Source organism: Channa argus, chromosome 13 (assembly GCF_033026475.1).
Source record: "Channa argus isolate prfri chromosome 13, Channa argus male v1.0, whole genome shotgun sequence".
NCBI lineage: Eukaryota > Metazoa > Chordata > Actinopteri > Anabantiformes > Channidae > Channa > Channa argus.
In genome coordinates, this window is record NC_090209.1 from 26,459,120 (window position 1) to 26,469,691 (window position 10,572).

Here is a 10,572-nt window from a genome sequence, read left to right on the forward strand (position 1 = left end):
TGCACACTTTGCATCATGAAACGTGAAACGACAAAGTGAAGACTTTTTTTTAAGAATCTAAACTGACACTTCTCAATCACAAAAGTATTCAGACCCCTTTTGTGGAGTCCACTTGAGGCAACAGGACACAGGACAAAAACCAGGTCATGAAGTCCAAGGAGCTCATTACAGACCTCCACAATAATAGTTAGTGTTGAGTCACGGTTCACAACAAAATGTATGAAATCATTTGTAAACCTGTAAAAGTGACCTTAATAAATGTGAAAGTTTGGACCCCAAGGTCTCTTCCTAGAGGTAGTTGTCCAGTAAGACTGAGCCACCAGACAGGAAGGACCTGTGCCAAGTGACCATGACCCTCATGACCACACTACAGAGCTTCAGACCCTGCACAAGGACGAACATCTCTGCAGCATCAGTCAGACCTTTATGGTAGAGTTGGTTGGACAGAAGCAACAAAAGCAAAGGAACTGGGTTCTTCAGCGTGAAGATGCACCGTCATGGAGCTCTGTGTTTGGTCTCCACCACCTCCTGAGGGAAACATTTTGCTCTTTAGCTGCTACAGTAAATGTTCACTGTGTTCACCAGCTTTTCTTTGGGCTTTTTCTCAGAACGAAACACGTGTCCATAGATATAAAAGCTGTAAAGAGCAATGAGCTGAAAGTCACTATAAAGCTGTGTAAAGCTGAGAAAAGCTGCAGATTCTTCTCACTCTGCCAGTTTAAATTGCAAGAACCACGAACATTACAAATATTTGCAGGGACTATGGTTGGTCTTTGTACCACAACACAGCAGTGTGTGTGAGAGAGTGTATCAGTATCAGATGGCCAGTGACTCAGTGAGTCTGAGTGAGTCCAAACCAGATGTTCCTACATGTCCACAAAGTTTTCATTGATAGAGACAGACACAGGGATGGAGGACAGAGGGAGAGAAAGAAGACATTTGAAAAAAATGAGAAATATTTTTTTTTTAAATTGAATATTTAAATGTGCTGATTTTACCCATAACAATAAGTAATATGTTTAACTTTTTTTTTACTTACATGATCATGTGCCAGGTCATGACATTTATATCCATAATAGCATTTCTTCTAATCAAACTGGTATCTTCACTACTAAGAATGGTACTGAAACATTTCCACATTCACATTTGTACTAGTAGAAAGTGTATTTATATTATATTTATTATAACTTAGATATAACTAGTCAAAACTACATTTAAATTTTTAAAAGTACAAGTGGCCATGTTAACATTTAATAGCTAGCTGGATGTATATTTCATATCTTCCTAATTCAGCCAAGTCAAAAACAACATTTCAGACATTGTCATTCTCCCGAGGACAAATGACGTCACTCTGGCCTTTTCCTGTCTCTTGGGTTTTAAATGTCCATAGATCTTTTTCACAAAAAACGCTATTTCCACTATTTACACCATGTGTAAACTGACTGCATTCGTATAGTTACAGCGCAAACGGCGTAAAGACGGACATTTAGCTGTGTTTTAACATGTGACGTGCTTGGTAAATGTAATTATGCCCAATTTAATGACTCAGCGTATGAATTACCACCACTTTTATGGATTATATCTCTCTCTCCTCTACACAGATCATCTCACACAAAGATGTTAAACGTTATTTCATGTTAGCTTGCTAGCTTTAACTTTCAGGCTAAGTTGATTAGCTTTAAATGTTCAAGTCGTGTTAAAGTTGAAATGTGCAAAATTCAAGCCAACAAAACAAACTGAAAATGAAAACGGGTTAAAATTCCATCCATTCACAGCTCAGGTTTTACATCATTTATGTTCATCTTCATTACATACAACTTAATCTTGGTCCCGTTGAGAAGTGGCAGCTTCCACAGGCCGTTTCCTCCACAGCCAAATGTTGGCTGCACTTTCATTTGCCTCCGTCTGTGGATCTACATAGTTATTCCAAAAAAAGCGGCGACAAAATGAGATGATGTATTCTTCTTGCCTGCAGCCATTTTTCAAAAAGTTTTGGATCTTTTGGACAAGTATGGCTGTTTTTGAACTGAACTTCCAGTTTTTAGATTGTGCCATTGTTCTCAGCTGCCAACAGTTGAGAAATAAACCCATTCATTTAAAAGCGGAAGATGGAAAGTCCACACAGGTTAATGGGCGTAATGATATCAGTTAAAAGGGCACAGAAACCTAAAGTTAGCTTTTGTGAATTTATCATAGATACTAGTAGGTTAATGTTAGCAAATGCTAACTGCTAATGTTAATTGAAGCTAACTTAATGGAAGGAATACTCATAGTGAAATAACCTACTTCACTGTCAAGTTTTACCAGCTGCGTTTTCTCCCTCTGGATAAACGAAATACTCCGCACACTTCATGGATGTTCTTTTGAAACGTTTCGAAACGCTGCTTTAATGTTTCGGTGGAGTTGACAGATCACATTCTTGGGAGTTGATCTCACGTTGACTCAGTTTACTGGTTTGCTCATTGGTGGGACCATTGAAGAGACAGAGACACGTCATGGAGCGGGAGAAGCCACAGCTGTCACATCGGTAAGAAACAAGCTAACAAGCAGAAATGGGCCCTGGGGACAGTAAACCGGGGTAAAGATGTTAAAGACGTGTGACTCTGTGACACACTGTGTCTGAAGGAGGCTGTAACACTACAGATGACAGTGTTGAAGGTAGAGGATGTTTGTCAGGTACTTTCCACTGACAGACTGAGCTTTGTGATCTGTTTAAATCGAACCCATTGTTCCCACTGGTGACTGTATTTGTGAGCGTGCACGTGTCAGCGTGGATGAGCACATTCAAATTCCTTAATTGCATTCATGGTCGGCTTGTTCCCTCCCTCTGAAGACACAAAGGAGACGCGTAAGACTCCTGTCTCCTGATGACAGCTGCAGTAAACTCTAATTTAAGGACGTGAAGGTCAAAGCAGCGTCATTTTATCAATAGACATCAGCGAAGAGACAGACAAAAAAGACAGGACATAACATGCTATGCACTTACAGATTCTTCATCTAAAATATGATCAATCAATTCATTTTGTGTGATTAGGAATTAACCCATGTCCACAGTGATGCGCTGAAATAGGAGATTTTTACTTCATGTTCTTTAAAGCTTTATTTTTATTCCTCCACCCAAGAACCTGACAAACTAACTCACACCCAGCTGTATTCACAGGCTCACATTTTACTGTAAAGCACATTCCCCAGTCTGTGTGTGTGTGTGTGTGTGTGTGTGTGTGTGTGAAACTACATCCTGTTGGGTCACAGTTTGCACGGTAACATCAGCCTCATGTTGTCCATCTGCAGGGAGACACGGAACATATATCTTCACCTCACGGTTGAGTGTGAGTTTGCCATTTGCCTTCCATTCATCCATCAAAGTGCTTTAAAATGATCTGCAACTGGCCTAAGTAAAGGCAAAGCTGTGAAGGTGCACAACCTTCCTTAAACCTTCACTTCATCAGCAGCAGCACACACGTCCCTGCATGATTTGTGATTGTCCGGCGGATCTGAAAACCTCAGCTAGTAGGGGGCAGGCGAGGGCTTATTCGCCCACCTGACAACATTGACTGTGAACTTTACGTAGACAGACAGAAAGAGGTTAAATGCCAACGTCACCATAAAGCATAAGCAGACACGTAAAGTTGCGGTTTGTGAGAATAGCGTCCCACTGGTCACATGTGGCATTGCATCGTGTGTAATCTTCATTTTTGACAACAACATAACAGAAAATACCTTTATCATAATTACCACATTATTTCCTTATTAGCTTAACCCCTGTGTTGTGTTCATTTCATGTTAAACAATGTTGTGTTTCTGCGCAAAAATTACCGTTTCAATAAGACTCAAAGACCAAAAACTGTAGCAATATATTATAATCACTACTTCTTATTACAAATGTTTATATTTGTTCCAAGTTGTGAACTTGTTTTTGTTATTTATGGCCTGTTTGCCTCATTGATCTGAGCTTATACATCTTGAATTCGAGTTCTAAAAAACCTAATTTACATCACATTTAAAAAATCACGTGAAACATACTATACTGTTTATCACAGGCTACTCTGGGTCAAAGTTACCGAGGACATTTGTTTTGAAACCATTTAACATGGTTATACAGTCACATGAAGTAAATCACTTCAGGGAAACAAAAAACAAAAGGGAATTTATGCCTATTGAGTTTTCAGTGTTAGAAGATCTGAATTAATGCAAAGCCAATTTTGGAGGTTGCAGAATTGATCTACATGTTAACGTGTGAAGGTGCAAGTTTACTCTGGTCAGTGAGTTGAGGAAACAGCATTTTTTAAGTGGTGTAGCATAGTTACAAATCAGACATGAAAAGTGCTTCACAATAGTTCACAATAATTCCTGAGTTGAGTAGTTACAGCGTCAGAGGTGGAGTTTTAGGCTGGAGCATGGAACAACCATCAGAGGACTGGAGGTTTCTACAGGTGATCTGCAGCTGTAGGAGCTCTGTAGCTTAGGCTGGAGCCTAAACTCGTAGGGCTGTAAATATAATCCCGAGAACTTTGAAGGGAAAGTTGGCTCTTCTCCTCAAGCTCTTCCCGACCACGTGTTCAAGTGTCTCTGGGCAAGACACTGAACCCCCGACAGCCCATCCCCATCCCCAGCCACGTGGTGCCGGTAGAAAGTGGGGAGGGTTGCGTCAGGATGGGCATCCGGTGTAAAAACTGTGCCAAATCAACACGGGGACAATGATCCGCTGTGGCCTGAAATCACGGGATAAACCGAAAGGATTTGGTGTGTTCATGTGTTCGGTCTGAAACCACCAACTTTGTCTCTTCTTGGTTCGGTTCGGTTCAAGTCAAACAGTTTTTAGGTGATGCTCTGACAGCACATGCAGCACAACAATGACCTGCCTGAACCTGCTTTGTACAAGCCCCATGAAAAGTGCTGAACGGTGCAGCCATTTCAGCAAAGTGTAATTTCTGGCACTTGACGAACTAAGACACGTGATGAAACCTGCAGAGGCCTTTACAGCATATACTTTATATTTACAGTTAGGAATGTTCATAAGTTAATGGTTTCCAGTTTCTGGACACGCTGCCAAGTCAGTGACATCAGAGCATCTGTTTCTCTGTGAAGTCAGGGCAAAAAAACACCTTGGCTCCAGTTTCCTAGTCAGAGCTCAAATTTCCATCATATTTCTTTAAGAAGGTCGTAAATGTTCAAGTTTTCTGCAACGCAGCCTGAATAGAAGGTGCAAATATTAAAGCCTTTAAGGGCAGATACTATTATCCTTAATAAAACTCACTTGGTCTGAAAGTCTGAGTGCAACGTCCCATACATTGCATTCAGACCACGGTGGACATTTACTGAGGGACTATATTTCTGTTTGTCTATATGCTACTTTCATCTGACAGCTTTACTCACTATAAAATCTAATGAACTAATAAACACTGGTGTATTATTAGCTCCACGTTCACCAGCTGCTGGTTTTGTTACGCACCAAGTCTCTGTAGCGAAACTGGTCTGGTCCTTAGTTTTAGCAGATTACAGCACAAATGTGAAATTAATACTTTTTCATTTCATGAAGTTTCATTTCTGTGGCGTCCTCCCTCCAACATTAGCTTTTTCATTGTCACTAACTAAAGAGTCGATTAGTGACTGGAAGAAATGAATGATTTTCACAACTAGTCAGAAATCAGGTTTTTGAAGTGGTTCTTTGAAGCTAAACATAAACCTAAAGACCTGAAGATTTCAGATTTCTGCAGAAACCTCATTTACGCGGCACATGTGGAACAAATCTGGACTGGACAACAGCATGAAGGGTAATAGTTTCAAATACTTTCTTTATCAGGAGCTCGGAGAAATCACTTTGTTACTGCATCCCTGCTACTTTTTTATTTTACAGAATGTACTTAAAGTTATTATCCCCAGAGGTATATAGTTTGCAGAAGACAGCCACCTATGCCCAACATATACAGGCACAGAAGACAAATCAATACACGTTTGCCATCAATTTAGTTTGAGTAAAGAACAAGTGGTAACCTCTGCATTTAAGAGATGTCTGTAGAGACCCTTACAGAATTAATGGGGAGAGGATGAGAAAAGGTAGAGAAATGAAAAAGCAAAGGGAGGAGAGAGAGATTTGTCTGGAATTCCCCCTCAGTCACAAAATAGGACTGAAGTGAAACTGGGCTGATGTGAAATCCTCCATTCCTCCCATTTCCAGCTGTTCTCTAATGACCCTGGCTGTGTATTTCTATCTTTGTGAGTGACAGAACCCAGAGCTACACCGAACCTGAAGCCTCAAACAAAACTTTAAGGTGCATCAGAGAGTGAGGACTACAGTTCTTACAAATATAGCTATACAGGTGCACACACACACACACACACACACACACACACTGTCATCTGTTAGCCATTAGCAGCCGGTGATGACAACAGAATCACACGGGCTGAGCTCAGTGCTCACACAACATTGCATTCAGTTTGCATGATGCGTGTGTGTGTGTGTGTGTGTGTCTCTGTGTGTGTACATTTCTTTCTGTGGTCACATTGTAGTACAACAGCATCGTTGTGAGAAAAGTTTGTCAGGTGCTCACACCTGACGCATCAGGTGTAGATTGGAGTCAGGTTTAGTCGGGATGATTAGGGTGGAATGTTCTTTGCCATAGTGTGTGAGAGACCATCATTAGCATCAGTCTGCACTGCATGTGCTCGCTGATGATGTCATGATTACAGGAAGTCGCCTGCTCCTTACAGATGATGTCACACTTTGACAACCGACTCTCCCCAGTCTGACTGCTGCACCTCGCCCAGTAATCAGAGAGGCTGGGTTCATCTGCTGTGTATCAGCACGCTGACTGCGTTAGCATCTGTAACTTTACCAGAACAGCGTCAGAGATCAGAAGCCAGCACAGACTGTTGATGTGGGTGCAGTCAGCAGGGGGCTGTAGCTGTTCCCACTGTGGCGACTCACCACTAATAAACACAGTCACTGGAAATGTGACAACCTGTAGCTCCTCAGACTGAATACGGCCTGAAGTTTTTCCTTTTCCTGTAAATCTGCTCAGAGCAGAGACAACGAGTTAATGAGAAGAGACACAGACAGAAAACAACATCGGCTCCTCCTGTCTGGGAAAACTGGGGGATCTGACTGTAAAGATGTCGGGAGCCTTTTCCGATGACACCTGGCTGAGAGGTGGAGATGGATAAAAGGCTTCACTTTTTCTTATAATTCGTGTTTATACAATGTGAGCTCATGCTCAGCTCATGTTGTGATGAGAAACCTGATATAAATTCCTAGTTTGGACCTACAGAACTAAATTCATACAAATGTTTCTTTACTAAGAGAGTGGAAGCACCTGTTAAAGGAAAAACTGGCCCCAAAGCTCAGGTTAACGCTGATAATTCAACGTGTGCACTTTTGACATTTTAACAAAACAGCTCAGCATTTTGGTAAATGTGCTTTTTCTCTGAGTGAAATGATGTAACAGACATAAATCTCACGTCTGTGTCTGGTACACAGCTGCAGTCAGGACGTGGCCACAAAGCAGCTACATTTTGTGTCAAACTGTCCCTTTGTGCTAATTTAGCATCTCTTATTAGTAGTCGTGTCTAGTTTTTGCCTCTTTATTTATTCTCCTATTGGTCATTTTATTTATCATGTTGCATTTATTTTTTGAGTGGTGGTGGTTTTATCTCTCCGGGTTCATAATGTCTGTCATTTTTCATCTGTTGGGGCCATTTTGTTTACATTTCTGAGCATCATATCTCTTTTTGCTCTGTCTGGTGAGGTTTTGTCTGATAACAAATACTATCACTCGCTTCACACTCTGAGCCCTGTCATCCAGGGAAACATCCATTGCTTGAACACATGCAGCTGTTTGGTGGAAAGGTGCACAGTAGGTGTCAGGACCAGTTTAAATTATTTAGATTCAACTCATCTAAAGGGTTTTTCGGACCCTGTCATTCCAGGAGGAGATGCAAATGTCAGTGACAGAGTTAAACCCAGTGTCAGTGCTGAGCTGCAGTAAATCCCCCCTGACTGACTCCCCTCCTACAGGAAACAGAGCAGCTGAGGCAGATTGCATCACCTCGCTTCTCTCACCGTGGTTGGTGCGGAGAGCAGATCAGCACACGGGACGGGAGGCTTTGTTTGAATAACACTTCAAAAACAGATTCATCTAATCCACACAGGACTAAGCTGGAGTTGTAGGTGTAAACATTGTAAAATGTTTGCTGTGTATAACAGTGTGTGAAAGTACAACTGAAGCTTAAAAAATAGTCTGTGATGTCAGTTTGCGTCTCGTATGCATAACTGCAGGAAACCAATGGATGGATTATATTTTCTGAATGACTGAGGCTCTTGACTTACTAATGAACACAGAATTGCACAGAGGTGGTTGATATGATAGGTGCCCAGAGTAACTGTGTGTGGTTTAGGTGGCAAAAGCACTTTGATTCAAGTTAGTGAAACAACGTGGTTTTCTTCAAAGGTAAATCGATTCCTTGTACCTGAAGTTATGAAACATGTGGCTCCACCTTCATCTGTACCGACGTACTGATGGAGAGATAGAACAGAATCCACCCTCACCACAGTAAATACCATTATTATTGTATAGTGTCATCAGATTCCACACAGAGACCAAGACCCAGGCTGAATTATGTCTACTCACTGTAACATGTATGGAGCCTGATTTTAATTTTCTGTTTACCTCCAAACGTTTGGAACATGCTGCACTTGTACATTTATGTTATCAGCAGCATCACATCTGCTTTGTTTCCAAGTGGAGAACTGGCAGTTCTGCAGACTGCATATGGTTCAATTACTGAGGGGTTTTAGGGGCAGGCTGCACAAAAATGAAAACAATATCCACAATAACAGATAAATAAAAACCTGGGTTAAAATGATGGAAACATGTTGAAGAGATGATGATAGGTGAGTGGAGAGAGGATTGTGAATGTGTCTGTTGTAGACTTGTTTCGAATGAAGTCAGAGCAGTTAGTCATAATGATTCATCCACAGACACACCCTGAGAGACGGGTGGGGTGGGGGTAAAAAACAGAGGGATGATGGAGTTTTGAGGTGAAGGGAGGGAGAAAGGGGTAAAATGTGGGAAACGTGTAGAAGTAAAGAAGAGAAGAATGGGAGACTGTGAGGAAGAAGAGGAGAGAGGTGAAAAAGGAGAAGGGTGGGGGTCAAAGGGAAAAGCATGAATACAACAACTGAAAGTACAGAGACAGAACTGAGGAGAGACGAGTGAGAGGTTTGGGATGAAAGTGGGCAAAAAAAAGGACAGAGAAAGAAGAAAATGAAGACGTGAGTCCAAAAGAGGTTGTGAAATAAAACAGGAATGGGGGGAAACAGAGAGAACATACATGTTAAAGGACACAAGAGAAAACTTGGATGGAAGAGCAACGAAAAGGGTCAAATGAAAAAAATGAACCCCACCCAAACAGAGGGGAGGGAGGGGGCAGATGTAGAGAGGGGGCAAGATGGGAAAAAAGTTGAGGGTGTTGTAAGTGAGAGGAGAGGAGGTGAGGAACAGCCCCACCCTGACTGACAGACGAGGGGATTTCTGCTGAACAACAAACAGAACCAGAGCCAGAGCTGAGACCAGAGCAACATGAGACCTCAGAGAATTCAGCCAAACCACATCTGTGTTGTTAGTGCAAAGTTAAAAGTTCAAATTCATCCTGCACGGGGAAGAAAATGGACGACACAGGTTTCTTTAGAGGGCAAATGAAGGCCGGGCCGTAAATCAACGTTCCACTGGCCTCTCTGCTGCACCTGTGACCACATCCAACCGTGACCTCACCGTGCGCTGGCTCAGCCCGGAGAGCACTGCTCATCTGGGGAGTTCGGTGCAGATATGGACAACAGACACGCTTCTTAACGATAGTGGCAGAAATAAAACTAGAGCAGTGAAAATACCACTTCACTGCAGTATCTGAAACTGATACCAGCTGTTTAGAGTCGTGCTCCTCAGTGACACATCATTTTTCCATCTCTCAAGTTTTCGAAATCAGTTCATTTCGAATGACCCCGACTCACTGAAGACGTGTGGCTGAAAACGGGTCTGTAATTTAAAGCAGTGGTTGTGAGCACACTCTGACATGGATGTACATCAAGAGAAACCAGAGGACGATACCTTCAATTTGCTCTTCAGCTTTTAGAGTCAAACATGAACATAAGCTTTGATGTGTCCTGTCCTCACACAGACTCATGACAGTGACTAGCAGAGGTTGGACAAAGCCTCAAGTCTTGATTACAAACAGTAACAAGTCAAGTCCTAAACTTTATGTTTTGAGTCACAATTAAAAAGGACAGATCAGAAATAATTAAGTAATTACCTCTTAAAACTATTAGTTCAGAATAACTGATAATATTGAGGCTGCTGTGAATTCACTAGTAGAAGTGGTTATCGTATTACAAGGTCAGCGGTTAGATCCCCAGCTCCTGTCAAAGGGTCCTTGAGACACTGAGCCCCAGTGGAATCTACAGTGTATTTGTCACACATCTTTTATGTCGAACCTCTGAAAACTCAGTTCATTGGAGCTTGGAGTGAATAAAACTTCTCCCTCTGCAGCTCCAGTTATAACTACATACAGTATAACATA